We start from the raw sequence: 19,868 nt of genomic DNA, 5'->3' as shown, positions 1-19,868 counted from the left end.
CTATGGGGCTGGATGCAGTGCATCCAAGGGTACTAAGGGAGTTGGCTGTTGTGATTGCAGAGCCACTGGCCATTATCTTTGAAAACTCATTGCAACAGGGGGAGGTCCCAGATGATTGGAAAAGGGCAGATATAGTGCTCATCTTTAAGAAAGTGAAGAAGGAGGATCCAAGCAACTGTAGACCAGTCAGTCTCACCTCAGTCCCTAGAAGAATCATGAAGTAGATCCTCAAAGAATCCATTTCTAAGCACTTGGAGAAGCTGATTAAGAACAGTCAACATGGATTCACCAAGGGCAAGTCGTGCCTGACCATCTGATTGCTTTCTAGAACAAGGTCACTGGCTCTGTGGATTCAGAGAAAGCAATGGACATAATATACCTTGACTTTAGCAAGGTTTTTGATACTGTCTCCCACAGCATTCTTGCAAGCAAACTGAGGAAGTATGGGTTGGTTGGATGAATGGACTGTAAGGTGGACAGAAAGCTGGCTGGATTGTCGGGTTCAACAGGTAGCAAAATCAATGGCTCAACAATACTGGCTGCCAGCTAGACAAGTGAAGTGCCCCAGGAGTCAGTTCTGGGGCCGGTTTTGTTCAAAATCTTCATTAATGAACAAACATAACACTGAATGGCATAAACTCCTGTTAAGAGCATTTTCTAGACATATTTGTCTTTTGTCCTGAATTTTACAATTGGTAAGAGGATGCTAAGGCTGCATCTGAGAAGGTTGGTTCCAACACATGCAATAAAACCAATCCAACCCTTCCTTCAGTCCTCTAGCAAAATTTTTGCAGAGCTCTTCCATGACATACACCTCCAGCTCTGCTTCCCTCTCAATTTTTAAAAGATCATCATGTTGATCATAGGAAGGCACTCAAAAAAATAGTCATTAAGAGTAAGCAATGAATAATATTTCAACTGAATTTCATATGAATATCTGAATATCTATTAGTTATTGTTTCACTAGCTATAAGGATCCCCTCTGTTATAGGAAAGCCCTATAGAATTAAATAATAATAAAACCAATAGAGGTCTATGGGTATCAAATCAAATTACCACTGAAGTTACTATAAAAATTTCAGGGGCCCAATTAACAGTACACTCTTGCATCTTCAATACAGTTATCCCCAGCTTACACAAGTGTTAATGGAATAAGAATTAACCTCAAGACTTTTCCTAAAGAATTACCTTCCCATTATAGAATTGCCTGGTTTGGTTTAAACATTTTAAAGAAAGGCTTTCATTCTGTATAGAGAGTAATAGGACTTTGTCATAAAGGCCATTCATGAAATAAGGAAACAAGTACAGTAAAACTTCTTCCTTTGTTATAATCAGGACAATTCAGTGTTTCATTATTTGCATATTTACCTACAGACAAAGAAAAATACATTTACAAATGGATAGCTCCAGACCACAGCCAAATAAACGTCCTGTTTCAATGTTTTCACACTGCCAGAGCAATGCTCAGAGGTCCTCGTACTCTGCTGCACAGTACAATGAGCATCTGCTGTGACTCAATGCAGTGCTGCATTACAGATCACCGGCTTCCTGTACTCTCACGAATGGAGATGAATGTGGGCACGCATCCCAAAATAACTCATCAAATCCTTTTCAACACAAGTTTTCAAGGACAAATGTTTTAACATACATTTCACTACTGCCATTACCAGGGGGGAAAACAGCAGCAAATATCTATTGACGTACATTTTGTACTAACCAATGTTCAGAAATGGTGAGCAGGGCTCAAGTGATAAACATTAAATATAGGGAACTCCTATTCTTTTTATTTCTCTCTCTGCAACCAACCACAACTGCTTTATTTTGGCAAGAGGAACCTGTTTCCATTACCAAGTCAAGCCTCACTTATACCAAATTAACTAGCACTGTTCAGGTACTGCTCTAACTTAGCTGTCATTAAATGGCCAGACTGTAGCTTTAAGCCCTAGTTCCACGCTTCAGCAATAGGGCACCAGCACACTTGGTTTGCACCATAATATAATTCTAAAGATAACATACCAGATTCAGACACAGCACCATCAGATGTGCAAGAAAATTTGGGTCCCAAATAATCTTTGAACAGAGGCAGCAGATAAGAGCACCCTGGAACACTAGAAGTCTCTCTGCCAATGGCAGGGAGTGGATTATAAATAGCACACCTATATAATCCAGGTAACCTAAGGCTGCAAAAATGATGGCTACATCATAGCTAAATCATAGGTAAGTCATTTAAAGTATACTGTAATAAATCAACATCCCAAGTCTGCTCCTAAAGAATTCAAATTCCTTAGTAATTTGACTTGTTTGTATTGCTTTTCATTTTTAAAAAGTCAGTATACTGATAACAAATGATGGATCATGGGTAGAACTGCAGCCAGTATTTTAGTTGGTTCATTTCACATGGCACATTTTGGAGGCTGGGTATGTCATTTCAAAACAGGCTAGTTGTTAAATATTATTTTAGTTACTTTGTTACGAAATATTGCTCTAAGAACTCAACATGCATGAAATCTCAACAAGCTTGATGAATTTCCAACTTATTTAAAATCTCCACATGCCAGTACAGAATTACAACAATGAAAGCACTCTGAAGATTTATTACTTTCTTACATATTCCTATATAATGATGAATAATAGGTCTAATTAGAGGTCTTAAAGAGTGCTGTGAAACCAAATATTTCTGTCATATTTTTTAAACAGAATATCAGATCATTTAAGACCAACATGAAAGGCCAAATCCTGAATGGATCTCTTAGAATCAACAGCACAAATGATAAGAAGCCTAGTAAATGCTTTTGCAAATACCAAATTGTGCATATACACTTTTATTATGCATGCAAACAAGTAATCTGGACGCAATTAGGAGTCCTCACTGGTCCATATAGTTTTATTTACAAAGGGAGTGTTTCTCCCTCCATTTCTCTGAACCTTTATCACCCAGGGAGGGAGTACTTAAATCTAAATTTTAATTCATCCCATAGTCATAAAATGAGCAAGTTGTAATAGAAAGAGAAATGAAGAAAGGTTACATTCTCTGGCTTCCCTAAGTAACAGGGATGGCAAAAAGATAACAGCATATTTACTCAAATCTAAAATGAGGCTTTTATTCCTATTCAAAATGGGGTCGGGGGCTCATCTTGGATTCAGGTACATGTTGGGAGGGGCAGCAGCTGCCCCTTTGACTAACCCCAAGCCCAGGGTTGGAGTCAGAGCCATAAATACTGTTTCCCTGACCCCACCTGGTCTCTACAGCCTCTGCTCCCCTTTACTACTTATCGTTCCCTCGCAGCTCCCCCCTCTGCTGCAAAGGCTCACACTATTCATTTCTGTTCTGTTAGAGCTTGGGAGGAATTTTAGGCGTATTGCAGATCTTCGTTTACTGTTTTGCCTCCTGTGCTCCGGTGGTCCAGATAACAGTTAGCATTTCAGTCCTTCTAATGTAAACTATACCAAGTGTTGTACTTCTACAAGTGACCTACACAGGTTACAGGGGTGGGCAGATGAGAACAGGATGGGTTTCAACACTGACAAGTGCAAGGTGCTGCACCTGGGGAGCAAGAACCAGCAGCATACCTACAGGCTGAGGAACTCCTTTCTTGTCAGTGCAGAGGCAGAAAAGGATCTTGGAGTCATTATTGATGCCAAAATGAACATGGGCCGACAATGTGGGGACGCGGTCAGGAAGGCCAACCACGCCTTGTCATGCATCCACAGATGCATCTCAAGCAGGCCCAAGGAGGTGATCCTCCCCCTCTATGTGGCACTGGTCAGGCCACAGTTGGAGTACTGCATCCAGTTCTGGGCACCGCGCTTCAGGAGGGATGTGAACAACATGGACAGGGTTCAGAGGAGGGCCACCCGCATGATCAGGGGGCAGCAGGGCAGGCCCTACGAGGAGAGGCTAAGGGACCTGAACCTGTTCAGCCACCACAAGAGAAGGCTGAGGGGGGATCTAGTGGCTGTTTACAAACTAGTCAGTGGGGACCAGCAGGCATTGGGGGAGTCCCTGTTCCCCCGAGCACTACCAGGAGTGACTAGAAATAACAGTCACAAGCTGGCAGAGGGTAGATTCAGACTAGACATCAGGAGGCGCTACGTCACAGTCAGGGCGGCTAGGATCTGGAACCAAGAGAGGTGGTGTTGGTTCCTACCCTGAGGGTCTTTAAGAGGAGGTTAGATGAACACCTTGCTGGGGTCGTTTGACCCCAGTACTCTTTCCTGCCATGGCAGGGGTCGGACTTGATGATCTGCTTAGGTCCCTTCCGACCCTACCAACTATGAAACTATGACTGCTGTGGAAAATCAGTTTATGAGTTTGGCATAGGGAGCAGGCAATTATCCACACCATAAAGGCGCCACCAAACACTGCCACCTGCATTAGCAGGGGCAATGTGTAGGGGGTGCATGCAGGTGCATGTGCACTGCCTGAGCATGGTGGTGTACCCCCTACAAAAAGGTGCCGCTCACTACCTCCTCCCTCCCCCGGGTGCCGATACCACCAGTGGCATCTGCAGGTGATCAGTGATCTCCACTGGCCACTGCCGACACCACCAGCGGCACCTGTGGGTGATTGCCCCCCGCCCCCGCCAACAGCTTACCACCGCTGTGCTCCCGCCACCACCGTGCCCCCCCAGCCACCAGGGGCACACATAGTTCATGTGCATTAGCTGTTCACTACAGAAGCCAGAACTCCCCTTCAGCTCCCAACTGTACTCCCTTCCTGGTCAGCTCTCAGGCCTAAGGATTTCTTCAGTCTTTATACAAACTGCTTCAAGAGCTGTGTGCCTGACAATATGTCTAAGCTGGAATGGCAACATTTGGCTAAATAGCAGCAGGTGATTCAAACTCACTCAGAGCCCACATCTGCAACTTTCAGGCTTCACTCTGAGTGTCTAGAATCCACGTGATGAACTTGATGCAGCAGACAGCTAGGCTGAAGGAGGAAAATAATAAGCAACTAGCTGAACCCACAAAATATTTGCGATTAAATTTTTATTGCAAACTATTTCTTTAAATACGGGATTTTTAGTTATCCTTTGACCAAATAGTTTAACGGAATCACAACTTCTCTCGCCCTTGAAAAGGCTACATAAAGCTGTCCATGTGTAAGCACAGGCTTAGGAATAAAAATACATATTTTGTCAAAAGTCTGACCTTGTGACTTGTTTATAGCCATAGACTAAGACGGCCCTTGTACACGTGACTAAGGGCCCTTGTACACGTGAGGAAATTGCCTCTTTTAGTGGTTACTGCCCTTTTTAATGATTTAATTGCATAACAGTGTACACATTCAGCAGCATGTTACAATTAAATTTTGTAACAGTGTACACATTTGGCGGCATATTTCAATTTAAATGACTTTTTTACGTAGCAAACTAAAACACATCCCATGTATTTTAGTTTGCTATGTAACAAATTACAGTGATATTCCTCACATGTATAAGGGCCCTATTCAGAGAAGGCAGCAGGAATGGTACACAGGGCACTGGAAGGCCAGGCATGCTCAGGGAAGCTTCCATGCCAGACTTTTCCCTGCTGGAGTGCAAGGGGTGCAGGCATGGACCACCAGGCTCAGGTGGAGGGGAAAGAGGGGTTTAAAGCTCTTTCCCATCAGCAAAGGCCCCCAAGCCAGGGTCTGCTTGGCAGGGGTGTGGCAGCCCCTGCCAGGCTATTCCCCACTCACGGCTACAGCGGAAGGATCAGGGTGTGGGGCGGGGTGCGGCGTGGAGGGAGGGAAGCCTAGGAGGGACTGACCCCCTCAGGCAAACCCAGGCTGTGGTCCGGACCCAGGGAAAAGGTTTAAACCTCCTTCCCTGGCTCAGTGCCCTGGCCCTGGGCTGGGGCAAGGCCACGCCCTTTACTCTCTGCTCGAGCATGGAGCAAAGGGGGGCAACAGCCTGCCCCCACAGCCAAACAGTCCCAGGCTGTTGCCCCCTACCCCTGTGCCCTGCTCCCCTCTCAAGTGAAGAACGGGGCGTGGCCACACCCCAGTCCCGGGCCAGTGCACTGGGCTGAGGAAGGGGGTTTAAACGCCCTCCCTGGCCCCAGACCCCAGCCGGGGTTTGCTTGTGGGGCAGTATCTCCCAGGCTTCCCCCCCAACCCCGCTCCCCGCCCCATGTCCACGCCCCCACCACTCCAGCAACAAGTAGGGAATAGTCTGCCAGGGCCCGAGGGGCTGCCCTCCTCCCCACCTCGAGTGGTGAGCTGTGGAGCAGAAGCCTGGCAGGCACGGCCTAGCCCCCACCCAGGCAGACCCAGGTTGGGGTCTCATGCAAGCCATGAAGTGGGGTTTAAAGCACCCCTCCCCCTGGCCTCAGCATGCCAGCCCTAGGATGGAGTGTGGCCATGCCCCCTCTGGAGGGAGGAAGGAAAAGCCTTGGAGCTTCTGTCTGGCAGGCTGGGAAGCATGCTCTAGCACCCCCTCACCCCCCACCCCCACGCTTATAGCCTGAGCCACTGCAGGCATAGGACTGCATTTTCTGAATCAAAAGTTAATTTCTATTCACTTGATTCTCATTTTAATCTCTGCAGCTCACACTAACTTGAAAAGACTGAATCGATTTAGCCTCTGGCTTTTTGACTGTCTGTACTTAGCCCAGGTGAAGAAACATGGGGGGGGGGTTAATTTGCTCATCTCATTCAACTTTATACCTAGCTTTCAACTAGATTTCTTTCCTTCTTATGCTATCCAGAGGAAAAAAACTGTTCCAATACATTAATTTAAGCACTGGTGACTCACAGAAAATGCATCTGAATTACAGGATTACACCAGCATTTTCACAGGCAGAGGTTTAAAAAAAAATGTTCAGTAGTAACTTAAAGTCAGTTTACATGCCAAGTCAGTCACTTGGGAACCTAACTACCTGCATTTACATTTCTGATTTGTCATTGTTACAACACAAAATATTTTTTAAATCAAGAGATTTGTGATAGAATTTCAATTAAACTACTTATGGTTAAGCATCTCTCACTTAAGGAGAAGCTCAGTCTCCTGTACCATCTCTGGAGGGTACCACTCTAAAATGTCTTACAGCTAAAGAACTAGAAAACACATCTATTATTATTTCATACTCAATATTATTACTCAATTACCTAATATTTCTCATTCACTATATTTTAAGGAAAGAAGAAACCAGTCATCTACTCTGACTTCATATATAACACATCCCAGGGATTTATTAGTATATCTTTAATATGTTAAATATTTATTAGTATATCTTTAATAAAAAGTATTAAAGCTGTATATATGTAAGCACTATCACACCCAGAGTTTATCTTTCTTTAAAAAGGGGTACATTTTGACAACCCTCTTATGTTTTGGTCAAGCACAAAATGTGCTCTGGCCCCAGCCTCTCTTTTTATATCACAATAAATCCTAAAACTAAGCCTGATTTCGCAATTCATCCATAATGCAGTAGCTTCCACCACCACCATAGAAAACTTAGGCCTTTTGCAGTGCTTCTTACCCAAGCAAGTCTTTTGAAATCCCTAGGAGTTTTGCATAAATAAAATGTGAGTGAAGAGTTCTGAATAGGGTTTCTATTGTGTAAGGTGAAAAGAAATAAGAGGTCAGTCCTTGGCAGATAAAGGGTGAACTTATTTGTGCTCAAGGGCAAGTTATTATACAGAGCTGAGCTTCACCTGACACCAGCTGAAGCTGTTAGGCAAAACACCCATGTGTATACAAGTGAAAAATGGAGATTCACAACATACTGAAAGAAAAACTTAATGAATGTAAGAGAGAGTAGCAGAGCTTAGCACAGCTATAAGTGCTGAGGCCAAGGTTTTGACAGCACTATAAGAAGAAAATGACTGTAAAAAAAGGAACATTTTTCCAGTTTCTGGTTCTTCATGCACCACCCAGCCAGTTGCTTGTTTTAAATATCCCAATGTCTCAAATCAGACCCTCACAAAACTGAGACAACCAATATCAGAGCTAATCTTTCAACATATTTGTCAAGCTTTATGGACTCAAATTGTTGTTGTTTTTACGGAAGCTTATTCATAGACTTTTACTGTAATTCTGCATAGCATTTAACACAATCAGAAGGCAAGGCAAGATCTTTTACTTTTACCCATAAAAAGCAAATTGGGAAGGGAGCATGTAAAAGCAAGAATAAGAAGCACTGCCAGAACCTATGTGTTCACTGAAATTTTGGATTGTGGCTCACTGACCCTCTCTGATATCATAGCAGTTTGGGAGTTGTATTGGGTCATTTTCATAATGAAAATACCCTTATGAAATTTCCACTTAAGAGAAAAAAAACCTACTAAGTATTTCAAAACCCAGGGTTTAAAATAAAAAGTTTTAAAAACATGTTGTGTTTAAACTAGTAAAATTAATAAAAGATTAACCACAAGTAAGAAATAAAACAAGTTTCAGATCCTGAAAGTAGAGAAATAGCATCAAATATCCTAATAAATTCGAGCTGCCATGTTGATTTCTTTTATTCGCCCCAAATTATGTTAAATGGTCTCAATGTGCTCCCAGGCTGAGCTCTACTGTGCCAAGTGTCAGCCAATGCCAGGTGTGGTCAGTCAGGAGATAAACTCCACAAAAATGTTTAGAGGCAATTAGAAAATTAACAGCATCAGCATAATAAATCAGAGCCTGGTCTTGCAATATTCTTCACATCTCCTCAGCAGTGAAAAGTGCTTTCAGCTCCCCAGGCCCATCAAGAGTTCTGAGCACTCTGCTGGATTGGAACTTTAAACTGTAGGCCAGTAAACACTAATATGTTTCATCCTTTACTGAGCAATATAGGATACAATTTGAAAACAACAACAAAGTATGTAACAAAGGAATACAGGGTATTACATTTTAGTAGTCAGTTATTACTGCGAAATCAAAATGGAGATTCAGCTTTAACCCTAGGGTTGCTACAGAAGCCTGAAGATTTCACAACAGTTCTTTTTCTGCTAAACCTTATCAGTTAATAGTTGATTTCCTTTATTTTCTTAAATCCTGATCTCTGGGCTGCTCTGATAAAATGCTTAAGTTCTACACACAGCCCGAAAGGGTCTGCAAGCAGGTTTACCTGTTGTTCCATGTTCATTCCCCCCTACAGTCTTCCACAGGAGTAAGAAAATACAAGATACAGTTTTCACTGCTGCCACATTCAGGAATTTCATCTACCCAGCAGGACAGCTTATGTCAGGGGATATATCATGTTAATTTTATTTAATATCTTGGAGTAGGACTAGACATGTAAGTGTTTCTCTTTGCCAAACGGATTGACAGGGAATGTCTTGGACTTGAGCTAGGGGCAGACATTATACATAGACTAGTTTAAGTGATCAGAAACTGGTTTAAACCTGTAACAGAACAGATGTTCAGTGCACATAAACCAGTTTGAAAATGGCTGAAGCCAGTTTGAGATAAATCTGGCTGGGGTCATCTGACCCCAACACTCTTTCTGCCTAGGCAGGGGGTCGGACTCGATGATCTGTTGAGGTCCCTTCCGACCCTAGCATCTATGAACCTATGAATGTAGTTTCAGACTTAACTGATTTGGGTCAAACCAGTTTATGCAATGGCTGTTCCAGACCCCTTCCTGGTTAAAGTTAAATCAGAGTTCCCCAGCTTCCCAGCATGCTCTCTGGGCTGAGTGGGGCACACTGCTCCAGAGCTGGGCTGGCTGAACATACAGTGTAGTCTGCCTGGCTTCCTCCCGCTCCCCTCTGACCACTCCCTGCTCAAGCAGGAATTCCCCCCTCCCCTCTGCCTTACATAGACACCTCTCAGTATTAGCTAGCAGACCACATACTGGCTACCGTCCATGCTGTGGCAGACAGGACTGTGTCAGCTTAGGGCTTTTTCAAGCTAATCAACAGGTAGCTGGTAATGTCCCTCCATTCCTTCCTTGAAAAGCTGTTTGAAAAGAGCTTGAACTAATGGCGAGGGGCTGTTTGTTTTCTTAATGAACTGATAAACACTGAGTTAGGGGTGATAAACACTGTGTTAGCAACTCCCTGCTGGGCTGCTCAGGAGGGAGTGGGGAACCCCTCCCTACTCCAATCATCCTGCCAGGGCCTGGCCACATCCCCCTCAGCTCAGCGCTGTACAAGGGAAGGGAGGGCTGCTCTAGTGTCCCCTGTTCTTCTAGCCTGAGCCACTCCAGGCATGTTGATGCATTTTTTCAGTCCACAGGGGACGCCTGTACAGCTAGAAATTGGTTTAGCCTATCCAGATTAGACTAACCTGCAAAGATTGAATCAATTCAGGCTCAGGCTTTTTGAATGTCTGTTCCTAGCCCTGGTGTCACATGAGGCTCTCAAGGTAAAACTAGGGGACTATGGGCTCAACAATTCAACAGTCAGATGGATGGTAAACTGACTGTGGGGTCAGACCCAGAGAGTATTAATGAAACAGATGTGTCAACCTGGTGAAAGGTAGCCAGTGGGGTCCCCCAGGGTTTGGTACCTGGACCAGTGCTTTTCAACATCTTCATCAATGATCTGGATGTAGGGGTGAAAAAGCACACTGGCAAAGTTCACCGATGACACTAAGCTGTGGGGAAGTGCAGCCATGCATCAGCATAGGCTGATGATCCAGTCGTACCTAGACAGATTAGTTAGATGGGTGGACCAGAACTAGATGGTGTTTGACACTGAGAAGTGTAAAGTGCTCTATCTGGGGAGCAAAAATCCGCAACAAATTTACAGGCTCTGGGGTGCTACGCTAGCTAGCACCACATCTGAAAGAGACCTGGGGGTCATAATTGACCATAAAATGAATATGAGCTACCAGCGTGATGCTATAGTTAGCAGACAAATAATACACTGGCATGCATCAACCAATTCATCTCAAGCAAAACTAAGAAAGTTATTCTCATACTCTACTCAGCACTGGAGAAGCCACAGCTGGAGTACTGCATCCAGTTCTGGGCGCCACACTTCAAGAAGGATGTGGAGAAGCTTGCGAGAGTCCAGAGAAGAGCCACTCATATGACTAGAGGCATGAACAGCAAGCCATATGAGGAAAGGCTGACAGATATGGAACTGTTCAGCCTAGAACATAGAAGGCTTCGGGGGGATATGGTGGCAGCTTACAAATATATCAGGGGTGAGCATCAGGGGCTAGGTGAACAATTATTCACCAAAGCGCCCCAGGGGAAAACCAGGAGCAATGATCATAAACTCCTAGAAGAAGGTTTCAGACTGGATATAAGGAAAAACTTCTTCATGGTTTATGTGACCAGATTCTGGAATAGACTCCCAGTGGGAGTGGTGCAGGCACCCACCCTAGAGATCTTCAAAAGGAAACTGGACACACACCTTACTGGGGTTATTTGACTCCAGCAGTCTTTCCAGCCCAGAGCAGGGGGGGCTGGACCTGATGATCTCGCAAGGTCCCTTTCAGCCCTAAACTTCTGTGAATCTGTCTGTCTTGTATTCATGACTTTACTGAAATTGTGTATTTTGTCTAAAATATGCACAAAAATATAAAATATGCATCCAGTCTTTAGCCTAGCTAGACATTCTAAGATCCCAGGACCCATTCCTAGGGTCCTCACAGGCAAAACACCTATTGATAACAGTTGGACTACTTAGGACTATATTAGAAGTGTGATAGTGCATTTAGAAGTCTGCAGTGACAGAATTTTTTTAATAAAATATGTACAGACACTTGTCCTATCTGTGCTAAATGGCTGCTGTCTCTCATCAGTCACTAGTATGTCATGTTGTATTGATAACCACACTCACTGTGAATCACTGTAATCCCACAAAGCAAGGCACTCCTTGGCATAAGCAGTGAGTATCAAGATTTTATTCTTCCTGAACTGAAGAAAAAATTGTACAGATAGCCCTAGAGGCAGGTGGACCCACCCGGCCACTTCTTTCTCTTCAAAGCTCTCTTGCTTTAAGACAAAATTCCATAGGTTTTGGTGCTGGTTTGGATTCCTCACGAGCAGAGGGTAGGAGCGAGCAGAGATGTGGGTTCAGCAGATGAGGAAGTTTAGCATTCCATTATCACAGCATGTTATCAAAAGACTTTTTAAAACTAAAAACCCAGTGTTCTTGTCTTACTAGAGCAGTTCCTAGACATCCAAAAAAAGAACTGAACAAAATGGCATAGTGACCTAAATAAAAAGGGCAGTAGAAAATTTAGCACTTTAAAAAACAGTTTTGTGCTATGCACTTGTGAACCCATAGTTACAGGGAACTATAAAAAGATCACAGAAGGCAGCAATTTCCCCCTGTTTTTTTCACAAAATGGTAAAACCTGCCTCAGCAGAGCATACATAATAAAGCATCTTCATTACAAGTCTTTCTTAGGGCCCTGGACATATTATGCTGGTATTAACTTTGAAAATGAAATAAAAGTTTAAGTGGTAAACAAGCCAGCCCTGCCCCTCTACTCTGAGCTGACTTTTATTTAATGTTACCAGCTCCTGACAATTTAAACCTGAGTTTTGCAATTATTCTGAAAGCTCCAATCCTGAAGCCATGGATTACACAGCAATCCTATTTTTCATTACAAAAATAAGTTTCCAGACCTCATAGTTGCAGTAAAGGCTAAAAATGTGAACCCTAAGGGCTCAACATCCTTAGGACAAAACACATTAATTTTAAAATTGCACGATTTGTAAGCCAATCTCATGATTCTCAAGCAGGCCTACCTCATGAGTTTTTAATGGTTAACGCTGGCACCACTTCAAAGTTTGGGGTTGGCACTATGGACCAAATCTTGTCAAGCCTCAGCTCCTACACAGCTAAGTCTCATACTCTCTAAGAAACTTTATTTGCAGAGGTTTAAAATTTGGTCATTTCTCCACACAAGTCAGACAAGACTAGTTTTTGTCCCACTAACACAAACACATCTTCTCTATAAGCAGGCCAGTGGGAAACAAACATGACTTTCCCCTTCAAATGCATTCAACAGAATGCCACCTGAAACTACCTGGTCCTGGGAATGAGAAGCCAGCAACAGAGTCAGCCTTAGGTTTGGACAACGTGGGCAACTGCCCAGGGTGTGATGGTTAGGAGGCCACCACACACACGTACATGAACACATACACACACATGCGAGCAGCTCATGCTTACAGCAGCGCTCTCTCCCCACCCGATCCCCTCCTACCCCTCCCTGGCAGGAGAAGCATTGCCCAGCCCAGATCATCCCCTGCCTCCAGCCACTGCTCAGGAGGAGCCGGGCCGTGGACGTGCAAACAGGGTAGCACCTGCTCCAGTCCACTGGCCTTGCTCCTGCACAGCAGCAGTGGTGCCTGCCTAACACCGTGCTCTTCTGCCTCTACTCACACACCATGCTGATCTGTACCCCACACCTGTGCCCACCTGTCTCTGCCTGCAGCAGCTTCACTGACTTTGGGGATGGCGGGGGAAGGTGCACAAATACAAATTCACCCATAGTACCATTTTCCCTAAGGCCAACAACTACCACTACAGACACTCTCTGGGGTTGAGGTGACAGAATAAGAGGATGCTGTTGGAAAGAACAGTCCCTATTCCCAAGTTTCTCTGAACAGAAGAACCAAATTTCTAGATGGAGAACTTGCTCATTTACCTTCTGATCATAGTAACATTTTTCATTTTAGCATTGCAAAAACTAGTTGGAGCATTTTATACCAAGTGAAAATCTGGTCCAATGCTTGAGAAGACCTCGCTGTCTGCATCTGTTTTGCCAAGTCATTCTCCTAGTTTCCATTGCCCTATCAGTAATCACAGGGTACAGAGAGACACAAAAGATGCATTGATATGAAAGGATATGGGTATAAGCTGTTACGAAGCAACTGTTACACTTTCATGATTCCGAAGAAATACAGGTATAGCAAAACCACTGTTGCTTTAACCCTGCTTCATGCAGGGTCAAAATAAGGGCAATATAAGCTCGCTTATGTCACTACAGGAGCATGCATACTTAACCCTTAGATCAAAACAGCTGATGTACATTCCTGAGCAGCACAAGTTTAATTACTACCTTTAAGGACTCATAGAGACTAACAGACAATCTGTTGTCTAGAGGAGATGCCAGCAACATTAGCAAGACTCTGGATTCAACCCAGAGCCGGGGACTCTGGCAGCATTCAACTGCAGGGGCTTTGCCCACACTGCAGCCTAGCCAGGTAGGGAGAAGCAGGAGCAATGACCAAGTCCTAGCGCTGGCAGCTGGGTCCTGGTGCCAGCCCACCTCCACCCCAAGCTGGGTCATTACAGCCTGCTGCTGGAAAAAACTATCAACCATTGGTCTAGAGACCCATGCATTGAAATTCTGATTGGTTTGTGGCCCAAATCAATTACTTCCTTTCAGTCACAGTCCTACATCCTAAATTTGGGTTTTTGATCCAAAATCTATTCATGTCAGTGGCAGCCTCTGCACTGATTTCAAAGGACAGAGTATCAGGTGTCTGAAGAAAACAGACACTGGCTCTTGCACTTGCTGCAAAAAAAAAGAACCTACAGAACTGATGGCAAATGTGTAATTCAATTTTTCCATATAAAGAGCATGGAATCTTCTTGTGAAATTAAGTTCCAAAGCCAGGTTCAAAATAAATACTGGCATGAGATGCCAAAAAGTAGCAGCCCAGGACTGTCACAAGCTGATAGAAAATAGCCAACAAGCAAGTGTTTAAGCCACAATTCGAAAACACGCATTGAAAAGTCTGAAAAGGCACAGATTGTATCACTAGATTTCTTTATGCATTAAAAGTGTTTTTATTATAGTTTTCATGCCTCCACTACTTCTCTTGTGAGTTATCTCAAAGAATTTTCAAAAGTCAGTAAATGAATACCGTGTGAGGAACAGTATTATCCTCATTTTAGGGAGACAAAATGGAGAGAAGCTAGATGATTTGACCAAGATTACAGAGCAAGTCAGGAATAGTGTAAAGAAATAGAAGCCTCTCCCAAATTCTCCCTAATCCTATACAATTGTAAGTAATTTTGTCTTTGATTTACAAGGGTCAGTTGTGCCTTATTTACACTGCACCATCACACTTTAAGAACAGTGTTTGCCTCTAAAATGTCAAACACTTGCCAATACTTACTACCTCTTTAAAAAAAAAAGAATTACTAGCATCTCTCTGGTAGATATTGGCAGACAACCACTCAAGAGTATTTATACACATACTCCGGGAGGCCGGGGAGGTGGGTAAGCAGGGAGGAGCCTTTAATTAGGCACTCTATTAAAAGCACCCAGAGCATCACATGTATTAGTGTCCTCACACTGAAAAATGGCAGCAGGGGCAGTTTAATTAAAGTTCAGACAAGCTTTAGTTAAAGCACCCCCACAACCATTTTTCAATGCAGAGACACTGATGCTGGAATTTGCTGGAGCACAGTAATTACCACACTCCAGGAGACTCAATTATTCTACAGTGCATTGGAGCAGCCTCAATGCACGTGTATAAGTGCTATTTGCTATACAGTTTTTAACAGCAAGCGTATCATGATTAAAAATATTGACCAAAGTTCCAGCAATGCCCGAATCCACAACTGTGAAAAGCAATGTAGAAATAGGTCCCTGTCATGAAGTTCATGGGGCTCTCAATGAAAACTGGACAGAACAGGACATTTCTATAGTTTGTAAGCACTTTTTATTTCAGTTATTATCAATTCCTGCAGCCCAGATGAGCTGCAGAGCCCTGGAGACTGAAGCTCCTTTTTAAATTTTGTTATCTCTCTTATCTCACTTCTGCAGGAAGCAATAAAATACCTAGTGAGAAAAACATACCTAAACAGTTCTATGAGACAATGAGTGTATGAGACCGTTCATAGGTAAGCTAGTAAATATAAATCAATCAATCAATGAGGAAGTATCAATATAAAACAGGATCCAGGGCCAGATCCTGAGATAGTATGAAAAAGAAAAAAATATTTTACTCCACTGAAGTGAACCACACTGATATACAACCTATTACATGGGTGCAATGATCCAGCCCACAGAGTCCTATCAGCCAGGCCACACTGCTGCCTGTGGGTCTCAGACTAGCCCTAGGTGCCAGCCCCAGCCCTGAACACTGCATTGACAGAGCCAGTCTGTCACATATTTTACATGGCAAGCAAAGCTATTTCAGAAAGTGTGCTACATATAGCACCAGTACCAAACCAGCCTTGCTTGCTGGATTCGGGCCTGGTCCACATAAGACAAACCAGCCTCGCGTGCCAAATCCAGCACACAGAGCCTGTCTGGCATGAGTGGCATGCAGCATACAGGGCCAGGGCTGGCATGTGCTGAATGTGGTACATGGGGCTGAAGCCGGCACCTGCACTGCACACAGGGCTGGTCTAGGGCATGCATTAGCTCCAACTTGCAAGCCAGTCTATAGGCTCAATCCAACATGCAGACTGGTCCCACACTCCCTTCAGCCCACAGGGCCAGATAAGCTTAATACCTCTGCCCTATTAGAATGCGAGCGCAATACAAGACGTACATTATTTCTGCTGCCTCACACATACCAGGAGAATTTTCTGGTCTCATGTACTATCTTGAATGTCACAGAAATCCAAAGTCTCCTTGAAGTTCCTTGGAGTCTCAGAACAGCAGGGACTCCCTATGCCTAAAGAAGGATGATTGCGCCCAAAAGCTTGCTAAGAACTTTTTTCCAACTACTCAGTTGGTCTAATAAAAGATATCACATCTACCCAAAGAACCTTGCCTGACAGAAGTCCAGAGAAGTCACATAGTTGATAAATATACAACAGACTGCTCTTACATAATATACTACAGGTTAAAAATGTAGCACGGGGTAATCAACTGACAGGTTTAGGCCACGAAAGTTCATAGCAAAGTTTGATTCACAATTATATTCCTTGGATTGCACTTAAGGCAGGGTGTGCTAGTCTATGAAAAGAAAATGCATCCATACCTATGAGACTAAAACATGTGTATGATAAGTTTTCAAGCCAATTTCTGCATAGTGGTATACTATGACAAAGGAGGAGTTTTAGAAATATAAAAGGATTAAAAATTGCCAGATGCTAGGAGCATGCATCTATAATGACAGATAAGATACTGCCAACACAGAATACTAAACTAGACTTTTTGCTCTACTACGGCAATCCTTATGTTCTGATACATGCTGCAGTATAATTTTTTTCTATTTGGAAAAAGTAATGGCTTTATCAAATCAAAACCTTAAGATAATACACATGTTCACGTGGACAAAGCTCAAGTTCTAATGCGTGGCTGGCTTAGGTACTTAACTATCTAGCTTAACTGTTCTCACAAAGCCTGATTCAAAGTCCTTTGAGGGTCCTTCTCTTAAAACCATCAGGCCTGTCACAGACTGTTTTGTTTCCGTGGAAATTGGATTTAAGAGTCTCACCCTACACATGGTCATCACTGCTTGATGCAGGCGAGTTCCCTGAAGTCAGCTGTCCAATAGCAGCAGAGAAGTAGGTCCAAAATGTTAAAAACAACAATATATCTGCTGTAATCATCTCCACAGATTGACACCTCACCACTTCTGATATTTCAAAAGGCTTCATGTCACTTCTTTTTATTGTAGGTTTTGGGCTTAATTTGGAGTAGGTTCAAAAAACAAAATTATCCACATTCTCCAAAAGCAGAACACTCCAATTGTAAAATTTGTCACTGCCTACTGACATCCCTAATTAATTTTCTGTAATTAAATCTGCTGTCACTGTGGATCAACCTGCTATATGAAGCTCAAAAAGACAAAGAAACTTCACATCCAGCAAACAGCCAACTCAGTGTAGAAACAACAGAGCTACTGCTCGTCTGAGGGAACTACTCTAGATTTAAATCAGTGTAAAAAGAAGCAGAATCTGAACTAATCCTAAATTAAACTGAACTAGCTGAGGTCAGGGGCCAGAGTAAGGCAGTGGCTCTCAGGCAAACATGCTGCATTTGCCTACTGTGCTTACTTGTAAGGCACCTTTACCCCTTGAGGGAAAGCTGCTAGCATGGTCCTTCTAGACAAATCTTAGGATGTGTCCTTCATGTGTGGGGTGTTTCCTCTCAAAGGCAATCTATCTTTCTAGTCTCTTCTATTTAATTCTGCTATGACACTAAATTATTTTGAAACTTTCACATAGCTTTAAAAAAAAAACACACAAGAAAACAAAAATTGTGTAATGAGGTCAAGAATTAGGGGAATCTGTTGAATTCCACTGCCTGGAGTTTGCATGGTGAAACGGGGAGATTTGAGTGGTTTGGACGGTGCCCATCATGTACCTTGTACCAGGCAGAAGTCTAAACTGGTCGGATCCAGCTCCCAGAAGTAGATGGACAAGCTGTCACTGCACTGATGGTACCATGGTCAGCACTAGACTAAGGAAAGCGCTGGTTACCTCCAGTGTATTTTCTGCTTGTAAAACAGATGGGGACAGAAGCAACATGTGTGGGAAACTGGTGGTAAATCTAAAGACATCTGGCACTGGCTTTTTTTCTCCATAGTGCGATGTTCTTGTCCTGAAGACGTTCCGAGTGCGGCTTTGGCGACTGCAGTAACTGCCCTGATCAGTGCTGACAATAAGTGTTGAGGCAATTTTTATTTTGCAGAGCTCTTCTGAGGCAATATCGATTGGGGGGGGAATCAAAAAGAGTGTTTAATTGTGAAGCTACTAAATTAAACAGTGTTCTTTGATCCCCACCCCCCAAATATCTCTTTCTCCTCAGCAGCACTACAAAATAAATGTTGTATCAATGCAAATTATCAATAGTGAGCAGGGGGGCAACTACTTGAGTTGCCAAAGCCGCACTCAGGGAAGTTCTTTGGAGCAAAGCAAAACCCAGGGGCTCCCCCAAAAGCATCGCTGCACAAAAGACCGCGTTGGCCCCATTTCCGAGGAAGGAAATGACCCTCAGGTGCGGCTCCAAGCGGCGGGCACGGCAGGCCCCGAGAGCAGCTCGCGCGGGCCGCCGAGGTCGCCAGGGGCGCGCCCACCCCGCTCCCTCCACGTGCCCGGAGCCGCCTCACGGCGCTGCCATGTGCACCCGCTGCCCGCGGGCCACCGGGGACCGACCCAGCCCGGGGCAGCAGGCGGGCTGCGGAGCCCTGCCCAGCCGGGACTGGACGGGACGGGACGGGGGCTGCCCCCGAGCCCAGCCTCCCCGGCGCGGAGCCGCCCGCAGCCCGGCCCGCCGGGGAGCGGGGTTACCTTGTCGGCGGCGCTGGCGCCCACGCCGAGGAGCCGGGCGGGCGGGCCGGGGACGGAGCGCAGGCACCCGCCGCCGCGGGGAGCTGCGAGCGGCCGCGGGGAAGGCTCGTGTGTCCCGAGCGCGGCTTCCGCGGGGGCAGCGGCCGCGGCACCAGCACGGCGGCCCCTCCTGCCGCCACCTCGCGGCTGCGCCGGGGAACAACGCGCCCCGCGCCGGCGGCCCAGGGGCTCCGCGCCGCGCCGCGGGGCTGCGACCGCACAGGCGGGTCCGGCCGGGGCGCGCGGAGCCGCGGGACCCCGCGAGGCTGCAGCCGGACCGGCCGCGGGACGAGGAGGACGTGGCGCCGCGAGCGAGCAAGGGATGCCCCCGGCATCTTTTTCATGGGAGGGAAAGCAGCAGCGCTTGTTCCCTCAGCCATGGACTCGCTGTTCGGGTTGCTTTCTAATTGCAAGCAGTACTTCAGGAGACTCTTTTAGACTCTTTCTTTTCTCATCTCGGTGACCTGGCCCCCTGCAGACTGGCGTGGCCGTTTCTGGTCTCCTTTCAGCCCGTCCTTACCTTGGGACACTTCGAGAGAGCTAGTCAGCTTGCTTTCTCATTGCAGTCAGCATTTCAGGAGACTCCTTTAGCCTCTGTGTTTGCTCATCCTGAACTATGGACAGAGTTCTTTATTCACCCGTTTCACAAAAACATTGAACACGCTGAAAGGACTGTATTAAACTATCTAACTCAACACATTGGCCATGAAGTTTGCAGCAATCCTCAAGCTGAAGCCAGTCTGTATTT

At 44.9% G+C, this 19,868-nt stretch overlaps 1 protein-coding gene across 2 annotated transcripts in view; it reads right to left on the bottom strand.

Moving 5' to 3' along the window:
• The window catches only part of THSD4 (thrombospondin type 1 domain containing 4), a 702,916-nt gene extending 683,696 nt beyond the window's left edge, over positions 1 to 19,220 (bottom strand). The window contains exon 1 of one of the 2 annotated variants that reach the window (XM_059714825.1): positions 19,082 to 19,220. The gene's annotated coding sequence lies outside the window, so the exon portion shown is untranslated. The remainder of the gene's footprint in view (positions 1 to 19,081) is intronic. The other variant, XM_019477615.2, reaches the window with a different exon arrangement.
• Between the last annotated feature and the right edge of the window lie 648 nt (positions 19,221 to 19,868).

The sequence above is a fragment of the Alligator mississippiensis genome, chromosome 11 (genome assembly GCF_030867095.1).
Source record: "Alligator mississippiensis isolate rAllMis1 chromosome 11, rAllMis1, whole genome shotgun sequence".
NCBI classification, from domain to species: domain Eukaryota; kingdom Metazoa; phylum Chordata; order Crocodylia; family Alligatoridae; genus Alligator; species Alligator mississippiensis.
This window is presented reverse-complemented; position numbering and strand designations above follow the sequence as displayed.